Genomic DNA, 15,244 nt, shown 5'->3' on the forward strand with positions numbered 1-15,244 from the left:
TGATTTATAAGCTTGTTAAAAAGGACCTCACCAGGTTGATAAAAAGGTCCTCACCAGGTCAAAATTTACTGGTATTACTATAATTGTGTGGAAATTTGGTATATAACCATTTACAATGTTCTATATTTCTGCATAAATATGACCCAAAACATAATCAGATTTTCATATAAGTCCTGAAAGTAGACAAAGAGAACCCAACCAAACAAGTGAGAGAAAAATATTTTTTGTCATTTATTTATTGAGATAAATTATATAGTGTTACATATATGCGCATTGCAAAAGTATGTGAATCTCTTGGATTAGCAGTTAATTTAAAGAGTCAATCTGTGCAGATGTGTTTTCAGTCAGTGCAATGACTATCAAATATCAGTATGTGACCTGTTTTTTTTTTTTTTTTTTTTTTTTTTCCAAAGAACAAAGTCTGATCATGTTTGTGGAAGTGAATCATGTCACAAACAAAGGAGATTACAGAGGACCTCAGAAATAGAGTTGATGTTGCTCATCAGGCTAGAAGAAGTTTGGACTCCACAAATCCACGGTCAGACAGTCTGTGTACAAATGGAGGAAATTCAAGACCACTGTTACCTTCCTGAGAATTGGTCAACTAACAAAGATCACTCCAAAGCAGAATGTGTAATAGTCTGCAAGGTTGCAAAAGTTCACAGGCTAACTTCTTAGTAACTAACTAAAGAACTTCTCACATTGGCTAATGTTAATGTTCATGAGTCTACCATCAGAAGAACACTGGAACCAATGGTGTGCATGGCAGAGCTGCAAGAAGAAATCCACTGTTCTCCAAAAAGAAAATTGCTTGCTAAAGATCATGTGGACAAGCCAGAGGACTAATGAAGAATGGTTTAATGGATGGATGAAACCAAAATTGAACGTATTGGCTTAAATGAGAAGCTATTATTTTCAGAGAAAAGAACAAACTGCATTCCAGTTTAAGAATCATATCCCATCTGTGAAACATGGTGGTGGTAGTACCATGTACCATGGTAGTGTCATGGCTTGGACACTGTTTTGGACCCATCATTAATGCAAAAAATGAATTCTGAATTATACCAGCAAATTCTAAAGGAAAACGTCCGGACACCAGTTTAAAAACAGAGTCTCAAGAGAACGTGGGTCATGCAGCAAGACAACAACCCCAAGCACAAAAGTCATTCTATCAAAGAATGTTTAATGAAGAACAAAGTTAATGTTTTGGAATGGAGTCCAGACCTTAATCCAATTAAAAAGTTGTGGAAGAACCTAAGCAAGCAGTTCATAGGAGGAAACCCACCAACATCACAGAAATGAAGTGGTTCTGAACTAAGGAATGGGCTAAAACTCCTACATGTTATTGTGCAGGACTGATCAGCATTTACAAAAAACTTTACCTTCAGTTACTGCAGCAAAAGGGGGTCACACCACATACTGAATGCAAAAATTCACATACTTTTGCAATGCACAGATATGTAACACTGGATAATTTTTCTCAATAAATAAATGAAGAAGCAAATATTTTTATCTCACTTGTTTAATTGGTTCTCTTTGTAACTTTCAGGACTCTGAAAATCTGATGATGTTTTGGGTCATATTTATGCAGAAATATAGAAAATTGTAAAGGGTTCACAAACTTTCAAGTGGCACTTTATATAGATAGATGGATAGACATACATGTTTGTTTCACTATATTAGTGAGGACATTGCATAGACTTCCACTGATTTTCTATCAGGGTAATAATATTTCCTATCGCCTAAACCAACTTGTACCCTTAAACCCACCACTCACAGAAACAATAAATAAATAAAATAAAAAACAAGTTTTATCTTGTGAGGAACAGTAAAATGTCCTCACAACCACCATGTGGAAATGTGAAATAATGTTTGAAAGCAGTTTTGTTTTTCAGTATTTGTCACTGTTTAGGGAAACCAAAGGTGTTTGCAACTGGAAAACTTATGTTACTCACTTCAGATGTGACACTTTAATCATTTCAATGGCTGGTTCATCGTTTCCACGTTCACCTCTGAATGCAAAGCAGCGCCCTGAGAAAGAAAGCACAAAATATTCATTATGTGTAAAATGTTCAGCACAATACATAAATTAATGAATGAACATGCAAAAGTACTCAAATATATAATAAAACACATCAATTATGGGCCTGTTAAAAATTATTAGTTTTATATGAATTTAGGCCATGTGTGCACCAAAGCAATTTTAACCAGCTAAAAAAATGCAAGGTGCGCTTCTGAAAATGGCCACCTTAGAGACCCATGGCTAACAAAATGTTAATTCAAAGATATAAAAAAATAATAATAATGTGGATACTTCTTAATTCATGGAAGTTATATATCTGCCTCTTTATATCTGTCGATCTGCCTCTTTAGGATAAATCGCTTGTTGTATTCCCCAATTGTAAGTCACTTCGGATAAAAGCGTCTGCTAAATGAATAAATGTAAATGTAAATATATTTTGACATGTCATGTGCAGGGCTCTGTTTCATACAAAGAACGAATAACAGATAAGTATGTGCATAACCTTTTAAAAAATTTTTTTACTCTTAATCACAATCAACTCTTCATCAGCACTGCTTTATCAGTATCACACTGGACTATTATTTCACCTTATAGCTATTTTAACACACTAGTCTGACCAACCTCTTGTTAATAAAACTAAATATAGTAACACACTGGACTCACTCAACACCCACCTAATTTGATAACACCTTTGTTCTCATATGCCGCAACTCAAAATATTGAAAATGATTAATGGGTCATGAAATCAAATCCTCCATCTTTTGATAATTTTTACTGTTTTCACTCTTCTGGTGGTCTCTTTCTATAAATTGTGTATTTGTATAATGTATAGTGATATGACTCGGCACCAAAGTTATTTTCGTAAACGAAAACTAAAACTAACACGAAAACGATTGGTCAAAAAACATTTTTACAAACTGAAATAAAATAAAAAATATAAAAATAAACGAAAAATAAAAATAAATAAATAATTAGGGCTACGTTGTCACTTGGTGGCGGAAAAATGTACGAGCTGTGTGGCGGTTTAGGGATATTGTTGGCAAGAGAGAGGAACAGCCTAACATGGATGGACATTTTAGTGGCAAGGAGGATTGTATGCATCGCATTCAGAGCTACTAAGGTAAGCCAAAGGTTTATTATTATTATTTTTTTTTTTTTTACTTTATTTTACTTTTACTGACTTGTTAATAGTAGTTTGCTGTGCAATATGTGACGATCGGGTGAAGTTGGGTCTGTGTCTTTCCAGCCGGGTTTGGGTCCAATTTAAGAATAATGACCGGGTCCTCGTCGGTCAGGCTAGTACAGTCGTGGCCAAAAGTTTTGAGAATGACACAAATATTAGTTTTCACAAAGTTTGCTGCTAAACTGCTTTTATATCCGTGTTTCAGTTGTTTCTGTGATGTACTGGAATATAATTACAAGCACTTCATACGTTTCAAAGGCTTTTATCGACAATTACATGACATTTATGCAAAGAGTCAGTATTTGCAGTGTTTGCAGTTTGCAGTATTTGCATGCCCAGTCGAATTGCAGAGGTCCTGAAAAAGAATTTCAGGACCTCTGCAATTCGACTGGGCATGCTCTCAATCAACTTCTGGGCCAAATTCTGACTGACAGCAACCCATTCTTTCATATTCACTTCTTGGAGTTTGTCAGAATTGGTGGGTTTTTGTTTGTCCACCCGCCTCTTGAGGATTGACCGCAAGTTCTCAATGGGATTAAGATCTGGGGAGTTTCCAGGCCATGGACCCAAAATTTCAACGTTTTGGTCCCCGAGCCACTTAGTTATCACTTTTGCCTTATGGCACGGTGCTCCATCGTGCTGGAAATGCATTGTTCTTCACCAAACTGTTGTTGGATTGTTGGAAGAAGTTGCTGTTGGAGGGTGTTTTGGTACCATTCTTTATTCATGGCTGTGTTTTTGGGCAAAATTGTGAGTGAGCCCACTCCCTTGGATGAGAAGCAACCCCACACATGAATGATCTCAGGATGCTTTACTGTTGGCATGACACAGGACTGATGGTAGCGCTCACCTTTTCTTCTCCGGACAAGCCTTTTTCCAGGTGCCCCAAACAATTGGAAAGAGGCTCCATCGGAGAATATGACTTTGCCCCATTCCTCAGCAGTCCATTCGCCATACTTTTTGCAGAAGATCAATCTGTCCCTGATGTTTTTTTTTTTGGAGAGAAGTGGCTTCTTTGCTGCCCTTCTTGACACCAGGCCATCTTCCAAAAGTCTTGGCCTCACTGTGCATCAGATGCGCTCACACCTGCCTGCTGCCATTCCTGAGCAAGCTCTGCACTGGTGGCACTCCGATCCCGCAGCTGAATCCATTTTAGGAGACGAACCTGGCGCTTGCTGGACTTTCTTGGACACCCTGAAGCCTTCTTTACAAGAATTGAACCTCTTTCCTTGAAGTTCTTGATGATCCTATAAATTGTTGATTTAGGTGCAATCTTAGTAGCCACAATATCCTTGCCTGTGAAGCCATTTTTATGCAACGCGATGATGGCTGCACGCGTTTCTTTGCAGGTCACCATGGTTAACAATGGAAGAACAATGATTTCAAGCATCACCCTCCTTTTAACATGTCAAGTCTGCCATTCTAACCCAATCAGCCTGACATAATGATCTCCAGCCTTGTGCTCATCAACATTCTCACCTGAGTTAACAAGACGATTACTGAAATGATCTCAGCAGGTCCTTTAATGACAGCAATGAAATGCAGTGGAAAGTCTTTTTTCGGGATTAAGTTAATTTTCATGGCAAAGAAGGACTATGCAATTCATCTGATCACTCTTCATAACATTCTGGGGTATATGCAAATTGCTATTATAAAAACTTAAGCAGCAACTTTTCCAATTTCCAATATTTATGTAATTCTCAAAACTTTTGGCCACGACTGTACATTTAATTTCTCGGGTCTGCACGGGTTCGGGTCCCGCAATTTAGTCCAGGCTAAAATAGCGATGCAGGAAGATTTTAAATTTTGAAAAAAAAAATATTGACTGCACTTATTGCTTTGTTTCATTTAAAAATCTTGCCAACATTACAAGGATTTTATTTGGACACGTTTAAACATCTCACAGTTCCCATGGATAAACACTTGCTACACAATGGATTTGTAGAGAATCTTCAAAGCTATAGCCTATTGATTTACACAACATGCCACTCATAGAATAGAATAGAATAAAACCCACAACCTCTGGGTCTGGTGCCAGTCACTTATCTCATTGCACCAACTAGAAGATGTGGGTTTATGGAGATGCCAAAGCTCCATAATTCAAGTGACAATCAACTCAAAATTAAGATTTTTATATAAATGCACCAAATGTAGTATTTAATAAGCTCAGATGATATCTAGAAAACCACAACATCTGGAAAATAAGCAACTTCAGCATAGTTTCTTGCTACAGTACCTATGGTGGTCTGGGAATGTGCCACACTGGATTCAAACCCACAACCTTGATGCACATTCAACAGGCTGCTGAGGACAGGTTTAGGTGTAAGAATGAGCTCCCAAAAAAGTTCTTTAGCATTTCAACCACAGTAACATGCAAAATTAAAAGTAATGCAGCTTAAGGTTAACTTGATAGCTGAAGAGTCACATTACACAGTTTGGTAACTGGTTAGCCTGTAACTTATTAGCATGCTAAGTTTAATAGCAAAAGACAACAAACACAGGCACGGTCAACTTTAGAGAGGTATTTCTCAGGCACAGAAGCAAATATATTAAATCTGTCCGGTTATTTCTGTGTGACTCAATCTAAAAATCATCTGATCAGAATTTAATATAACTGGACAAAATTTGTAGGAGGAGCAGCGAAAAAACTGTTTTTTATTTACTTCAATATGGAGGAGAGGCACATTACTGGAAAATAAGACATCATCAGAATCAGCATCACCCAAGGAAAGAAAGGATACCAAAATACCAAAATTTAGTTTTAAAAAGTTATGTTTTTGCAAAAATCCTAATATCTCTGGAACACTAGGTGGCGCTGTATTCAAACTTCTCAGGTACCTCCGGGACATGACGTCATTGATCCCTACCGTTTTTTTTTTTTTTTGCAAATATGTCAAATGGTTTAAAATATATTGCAATTTATTAAAAATGTCAAAATGGCCAACACATGGTTTTGCCCAGGAGTTCTCAACTCTGGCCCTCGAGGTCCATTTTCCTGCAGAGTTTAGCTCCAACCCTAATCAAACACACCTGAACAAGCTAATCAAGCTCTTCATCATTACTAGAAAGTTACAGGCAGGTGAGTTTGATCAAGGTTGGAGGTAAACTCTGCAGGAAAGTGGACCTCAAGGGCCAGAGTTGAGAACCTCTGGTTTAGCCAATCCTGGCAAAATTGATATCCACAGACATCAAGATCATGCTTTTCTGACTAATTGTTCAAAATTTATAAGCAAAAATGTTTAATATCTCACAACCCATAGGTGGCGGTGTGCCCAATTTTGGCATGGACCTTCAGATCATGGTGTTGATAAAGCACAACAAGTTTTGTTTTAAATGATTTGTTTTGATTGTTAGTGCAAATAACTTCTGCCAACAAAGCGGGCTATTTGCACTTTGCACTCTGATATAATAATATTGATAGCATATTTGTCAAGATATCTGGCATGATTAAACATATTGCTGTTCATTAACAAAAAAGTCATGATGCTGAGAGATGCTTGAAGGACAAAACACCACTAAAATCAGCAAAGTCATGTTTTTTTGTTCGGTTTCATTCAATCATCATGAAAATACAAGTGTGTAATATGTGTCTGTGTGTGTGCTTTACCTGTGCGTAAGTCTACATGTTGCAGTTCATTCCTTACAAGTCCAAGGTTGTTGGGAACAGAGGTGGCGAAGGACAGAAAACTAGTCAAACTAACCCATTCGATTCCTCTGCAAGAGATAAGAACAAAGAATAAAATTAGAAGAAAGTTTATACTTAAAATTTAATCTAGTAGAGATGCTTTACAGCACAATTGGAATTTGTCTCATATTTGATGAAGTTTCGATTCTCTTTTTCTGTTTATTACTGTGAAGCTGGTTTTTAAAGGCAGGGTAGGTGATTTCAACACACTGTGGTTAGCCTCTGGTTTGGCTGTGCGCGTTAAATTTGTTTTGGGAGGAAATCTGGCTTTGGAGAGTGATTTGCAAGGAGGGCGGGGTCTTATGCTTTCAAAGCTAGGTTGCTATTGCTAGCCTCTCTGAAATAGCCTACCCTACCTTTTACATCTGTATTGCATAAATCACTATATAAATAAATATGACTTGATTTTTATTTTAAAACGTTAAATGATAAAGCTCCTAAAGGGACTGATTCTACAGGCACTACATAAAGTTTGACTGTAAGAGAGGGTTTTCTCTTTTTCCACTATTGCACTTTCACAATTTACCCAAATCACAACAGCATCCTTGCCAATCTTACTTATGCTCTTGGAAACTCAAAACATAACAGGCCTTTATTATAAATCAAAACAGACATATCTAAATACATACATACATACATACATACATACATACATACATACATACATACATACATAAATAATAAAGGAAGTCAGAAAGAATGATGGATAGAGGAGTGGTGTGTCCTGGCTGGGGGATCCAAGCCGACAGCACTAATGAGGCACAAAATGGCTACATGATTATTTAGGCCACTTCTCCCAGAAATATGCAGATAATATGGAAATGAGAAGCCTCTATGGGATGAGGGCACAGGATTGGGGGCAGTTCTAGACTTTCTGCGTATGTGGCAATGAATATAAAATTGTGTATATAAATGCATGATATAGATCTGGTTATGCTGTGTTTTTGAAATCACTTAATGTGGAGACATTAGGGTCATTTTGTTCCCTATACGGTGTCAAAACTGTTCCATACATATTTCAGAAAAAAAATTCCAGTTTTTTTTTTCATTATGTAATGAACTATGACCCCTGCCACCGTTATGTTGCATCATTGATCGCTGTTGTGTGTCTATGTGGGAAGCCCACAGTTTTCGAAGTGTAGAGAGAATACATATCATTATATTATTTTTTTTTTTGTCAACATCAATCTCAATCCATAGACCATAATGACAAAGCAAAAAAAAAAAAAAAAAATATATATATATATATATATATATATATATATATATATATATATATATATATAAGTACATTGCATTAGTATTCATACCCTTAACTTAGTTAGCTCAGTACTTTTACACTTTTACATCCTCAAGTCTTTTTGGGTATGATGCGACAAGCTCATCTGTATAAGGCAATTATCCACCATTTTTCTCCTCACCTCTCAAGCTCTGTCAGGTTGAATGGGGGCCAACAGACCTTTTTAAACATTTCTCCAAAAATATTCGATTGGGTTCAAGCCCAATGGTTGGGCCACTCAAGGACATTCACAGAGTTGTCCATAAGCCACTCTTGCTGTGTGCTTAGGATCATTGTCCCCAAATCCCTGCTGCTGAAAAATTCCCCTTCAGCATCAATCAATCACCTTTATTTAGACAGCACTTTCAACAATACGGGTTGTGTCAAAGCGACTTTACAGTATTAAATAGGACAATAGTGTCTATAGTCCAAAAGTTCCAAGTTGCAGCAAAGTCAGATTTGCAAAGGACTCATCTGGTTCCTGTAGTCTTGCACCAACAGCATGAGGCTGCTATCACCACACTTTACAGTTGGGATTGTACTCTGCAGGTGATAAGTGGTGCCTGGTTGCCTCCAAACATGAAGCTTGGAACTGAGGTTTATCAGACCAGGAAATCTTTTTTTCTCCAGTCTGAGAGTGCTTTAGGTAGTTTTGTTTTAAGTCAGGTTTAATGAATCTTCATTGAGTAGAGAATTGAGTCTGGCCACACAGCCATAAAGCCCAGATCAGTCGAGTGCTGCAGTTATGTTTGCCATTTTGTAAGTTTCTCCTTTGTGAATGGAGCTATATGATCATAGAACTCAATTTAATTGAATTTTCCACAGGTTACAGGTTAACTCCACTCAAAGAGAAATAACATCTACAAGCGATATGAATGCTCCTGAGCTAAATTTCAGGCGTCCCAGAATACTAATGCAATGTAATTCATTCATTTTTTTCTTTTATTTTAATACATTTACAAAGTTGTCTAGATTGATGTGGAAGAAAAAGTTTAAAAACATTTTAACACCTTCGCAAGGCACTACATGTGTGTGCATATAAACAAAGACATAATAAATGTCATATTTAAATACCAGTGTTCTTCAGCAAGTAGGAAATATAAAGAAATTAAATAAAGTTATCACTAAACACTAAATTCTATATTAAACATAGATGAATCCTAGAAGTTTGAACAGTTACTGATTTCTTCTTTTGTTCTCTGATTAACAGACATCACAGTTGCTGGGTTATTCAGTTATTTTGGCCATATCCTTGTCACCTGTACTTTTTCCACGGTCGTTTGACTACCGCCCAGCTTGAGAGTGCATCTGAAAAGTGTCTCATTTGATTTGACAGTAAAGACCTTCTGCATGTAAATAAACATAATTCTTGTCCAAAAAAAAAAAAAAAAAAGAAGCAGCTATTGGGAGTGGGGTGACCAACTAGCTCCGCCCCTCTGTTAATCACAAAAATTAACCATCTGCGTTTTTTATATATATTGTTATGAGTTCGTGTTATTTTGCCCTCTGGTGTTTCTTCTGTGTGCTTGCTTGCTTTTCAGATGGGTGTTCCTCCAGATAATTCACCGGACGCGGCGGTTGGTTTGTCTCCTCAACCAACCAGAATAAAAGGACCACCCCAAACACCTTCCAGAAGCCTTTTGTGCCACCGCGTGCGCCTCTGTGTTGCGTCTCTGCCTTTTAATTCGACTTTAGTATATTTGAGTATCTTGCCAGAGAGAAAGTGTTTGTCTACTGTTATGTCCTGCTATTGATATGACCTAAGCCTGTTTCGAATACGAATTTGGATTCTGTTGCGGATTTGTTAGCCATCGATTTGTACATGTATATTACCTTTTGTAAATATTGTTGGATTAGCACTTTTAACGTATTAAGGGCTGTAGGAGGTTTGACGCCATTTCTTTTGTTGTACATATTTTGCACTCTTGCTTTTGATTAGGGAGTTAGGGAAGGATTGTGTATTTCATTTTCTTTTCTTTTGACTTAGAAATTTAGTTCATCTAACATGAAGGTGATTTTGTTTATTATTTTGGCACGGTCAACCTCAGAAGTTGGAATCTGTTCCTTTTGCCCTGAAATAAAAAGTAAATACGTTTTCCTAATCTCTCTGGTAGTGAGACTCATTTTACTCTCTTTTATATATATATATATATATATATATATATATGTGTATGTGTATGTGTGTGTGTGTGTGTGTGTGTGTGTGTGTGTGTGTGTGTAGACATACACACTTTGTACATTTGCCTACTGACAAAGAAATATATAATCATTTTATATAGTAGGTTTATTTTAACAGTGAGAGACAGAATTGAGACAATAACAGAAAAACAACAAAACAAATCCAGAAAAATGCATTTCAAAAAAGCTATAAATTGATTTGCATTTTAATGAGTGAAATGGCTATTTGATCCCCTATCAATCAGCAAGATTTCTGGCTCCCAGGTGTCTTTTATACAGATAACAAGCTGAGATTAGGAGCACTCTCTTAAAGGGAATGCTCCTAATCTCAGTTTGTTACCTGTATAAAAGACATCTGTCCACAGAAGCAATCAATCAATCAAATTCCTAACTCTCCACCATGGCCAAGGCCAAACAGCTGTCCAAGGATGTCAGGGACAAGATTGTAGACCTACACAAGGCTGGAATGGGCTACAAGACCATCGGCAAGCAGCTTGGTGAGAAGGTGATAACAGTTGGTGTGATTATTCACAAATGGAAGAAACACAAAATAACTGTCTCCCTCAGTTTGGGGCTCCATGCAAGATCTCACCTCGTGGAGTTTCAATGATCATGAGAACGGTGTGGAATCAGCTCAGAACTACACAGAAGGATCTTGTCAATGATCTCAAGGCAGCTGGGACCATAGTCACCAAATAAACAATTGGTAACACACTATGGCGTGAAGGACTGAAATCCTGCAGTGCCCGAAAGGTCCCCCTGCTCAAGAAAGCACATGCACATGCCCATCTGAAGTTTGCCAATGAACATCTGAATGATTCAGAGGAGAACTGGGTGAAAGTGTTGTGGTCAGATGAGACCAAAATCGAGCTCTTTGGCAACTCAACTCGCCGTGTATGGAGAAGGAGGAATGCTGCCTATGACCCCAAAAACACCATCCCCACGTCAAACATGTAGGTGGAAACATTATGCTTTTGAGGTGTTTTTCTGCTAAGGGGACAGGACAACTGCACCGCACCAAAGGGGCGATGGACAGGGCCATTTATCGTCAAATCTTGAGTGAGAACCTCCTTCCCTCATTCCAGCATGACAATGACCCAAAACACATGGCCAATTGGCTTAAGAAGAAGCAAATCAAGGTCCTGGAGTGGCCTAGGCAGTCTCCAAACCTTAATCCCATAGAAAATCTGTTGAGGGAGCTGAAGGTTTGAGTTGGCAAAAGTCAGCCCAGAAACCTTAATAACTTAGAGAGGATCTAAAAGAAGAGTGGGAAAAAATCCCTCCTAAGATGTGTGCAAACGTGGTTGTAATTTCTATAGGTATATTTTAGAAACACTTTTTTACAGTTATGTTATGTGTACATGTTATCTACTTATTAATTACAAAACCTGGGTAATAGCCAAGTATTAACCCTAAACATATACCTGAACCTACCCTTAACCATGTAGTTACGGTACTTTATAGTACCCAGGACTACACACATTTTACAAGTTCAGATGCTTGTCAGTGATGCTCAGGATCTACAAATCATTCGCCATCATCCTCAGTCAACTCTCCTTACTCTGTTTATGTGGTAAGTGAAATTGCATGTACCGCGATGTAACAGGCTACCACTAGCAAGCAGATAACCATGTCCCTTTAGTGGCTTGCGTTATTTTATTAGAAAATGTTATTTGTTTTCCGTGCCCTTCTAAATACAGACACCCCACAAGCACATGTACGAGAAGTAATGTTCAAACATTACGTCTTAACAGTATATGTTGTTTCGTTAAAGCGCATAACGTTAGTGAACTTTATCAAATGCCTTCAGGTTGTCGCATCAAATCGTTACAAAGTGGCTGTGAAAAGTGGCTGCACAAGCGAACTTGACTGCTAGTCATGAAAATATAACTCTGTGGACGCATTCTTTCCATAACAACGCGCTGAAACATTGCATATTTTTACAGTCGTGTTCTCCGTTATAATTTCGTGTAGCCTATGTGACAGATTTGTTCTGCACATGCTGCCCATAGTGGTACCTTCCTTTTCAATGTGATTCAAGCTATTCAAAGCCATCATCGCCATATGTATTTGAAGTGTCTCAGCAGAGTGCGGGGTTGGCCGAGAGAGTATCACAGTTATGTATCGTGAGTGGTGTACTGTATTTTTTTAAACTTCCATAGATTTGCACTTATTTAGATGTGTATTAGTGAAATAATGGTTATATAGTAAATGCTATTATAATTTAGGGTGTTTTACACATGACAACAGACAGAGAATTAAATTCAGCACTTTCATTCAGCACTTTTCATTGGCTCATTCATGGCTGTATAATCTTTAAATTCAGGCAAATTTACGTCTTTATTGGGACAGGACTTGACAGATTTGCTTAGCCTACGTGACTCAGACTTCATGAGAATAATGATGAGCATTAAGACAACAGAGAGAGAATTTTTATCTTTATTGAGACAGGACTTGACAGATTATCTTGTGACTCTGAGTTCGTCTATATTTTTTAGAGCCAAGCTGCATAAACTAGCGACATATCAGGCATTTATGTAACACATCTAATATTTAAATTAATGGCTGTTATGTTAAGTTAAATAAAGCAATGGCGATCATGCCTGCAATTCTCAAAATTAAACTTGAAAGTCCAGAGAAATTCCGATTTTAAATAATGGCTTGTCCCTGGTCATTGTAGCCTATCAGTGATGTAATATCTGAACTATCCTCTGTTTCCATTTGTAGGAAAAAAAAAATGCTTCTGTACAGGTAAACTAAATCCATTACGGCTGTCGCAAATAAAATGAAAATTAAATGAAAAGTGTTGACTGCAGCATTAAATTCAGATCTGTTCAATGTTGCACCATTATTCTTTGTACAGTGTTGCACATTATAAACAATCACACACACACGAGTCTGCTGAGCTTATGAACATAATGGCCAATTAAGCGCTCAGATGAGTTTTTTGATCAGTATGCGCACTTAAAGACTAAATTCTGCTCTCTCATAATAAACAACAAAGTGCAGATGTAAGTATGATGTAGGTACAAGATTAATTCATCAAACAGTGTGTAGACAGCTTTACTAATTATAAGGGGAGTTTTTTTTTTGAGACAGCTTAAACTTGCGCTAAGTCAGTCATAATATTCTTTGATAATGTAAATGTTCTTCGCTCACTTATTCTGTATAATTTACAGGGCTGGGACAATAAAGCAATGCATTGCGAATTGTGTAAGTGTGCAGTTAAAACTAGCCTAGAACGCCATCTGCTATTAAAAACTAAGCTCAGAATAGATTCCAGAGAGAATCGTGATGCAGTCCGAAAATCTTAGAAACAATTCAAATTAAAATTTTGCTACAAGTTTGACTGCAACATAATGCTGTAATAGTGTTAAACATCTGTTCAATTACATGTCATTAATTAACTGATTTTTACTTTACATTTCTCCCATATGTACATCAACTTGACAAGCTACTACTAAATGTTTTGTAGGAACTTACATTTTCTGTAAAGCTGCTTTGCAACGATTTGTATTGCGAAAAGCGCAATACAAAAAAACTTGAATTGAATTTTAATTATAAATAAAAAAGTCTGAAATACACTGGGATGTCAATGCATTATACTCATAACTTATTCCCATTCATTTTGCACATAAAGGAGGTGTTTTTATACCTGTCCTCTTTCATCTAACACACTTGATTCAACTCATAAGTCTTTGTTACAGAGTTAGAAGCCATAAACCAAACCAACCAGGTATGAGGTGTATTACAAATTACAATCACAAACTTTGATTTGAAACAAAAAAAATATTTGAAAATCTGACAAAAGCCAAAGGTACAAGATTTAAAGGGATAGTTCACCCAAAAATGAAAATGTGATGCTTTGCAGAGTGCAATATTTTGAGTTAAAAATCTTTGTTTGTGTTCTACTAAAGAAACAAGGTCACCTACATCTTGGATGCCCTGGGAGTAAGCAGATAAACATAAAATTTTCATTTCTGACTGAATGAACAATCCCATGGACCACTGTAAATAAAAAAAATCAAAACAAAAATGATGGATAAATATAAAACAATCGATTTAAAGATGCAGATTACGCATATATTAATTTATCAGTGGGAATCACTAGCTTTGACTGGATATCTTTCTTGCAATGCACTAGTTTCAGAGAAAAGTAATGACATTTTGATGAGGAAAATGTGCTCTGTGGATTACAACTGCAATAACTAACGGCCCACTCACAGAATCAGCCACAGCCACATACATTTTTATGATTTGTTTGCTGTTGTGATTTTAATTCCTTTTTATGTACAGCACTTTGAATTACCATTGTGTATGAAATGTGCTATATAAATAAACTTGCCTTGCATCTGTTTTTTTCCGTTGTGGATTATGACATACACTATATTGCCAAAAGTATTGGGACACCCCCATCTAACGAACAGGTTAGACTAATTTAGTAATTTCCATGTTTAAGCATATAATAATATTCTAGGCGACTGTGTGCTTCTAATTTTACAGCAACAGTTTTGACAGGACCCTCTTCAATTCTAACATGACAATGCCTTTGTGTATAAGGCAAGGTTTAATAATATCAGCTGAACACCTCTGGTGTGACTTTAAATGCAGACCTTGAGCCAAAAACTCATCACCAAACACCAATGACTTGTACATACACTATATGGACAAAAGTATTGGGACACCCCTTCTTTAGAACAGAAAAAGGCACTTCCAAAACCGTGACAACAAAGATAGAAACAATTATTATTATTATTATTATAAACTGTATTTCCATCTCTGTTGCAATTGTTTTGGAAATGTTTGGAAATTTTCAAAAATGAATGTACCCATAGTTACAAGTCATTGGTGTTTGGTGATGAGTTTTTGGGAGAGAATGCGCAGGATCCGAAACAA

Source organism: Garra rufa, chromosome 2 (assembly GCF_049309525.1).
Source record: "Garra rufa chromosome 2, GarRuf1.0, whole genome shotgun sequence".
Classification (NCBI taxonomy): Eukaryota; Metazoa; Chordata; class Actinopteri; order Cypriniformes; family Cyprinidae; genus Garra; species Garra rufa.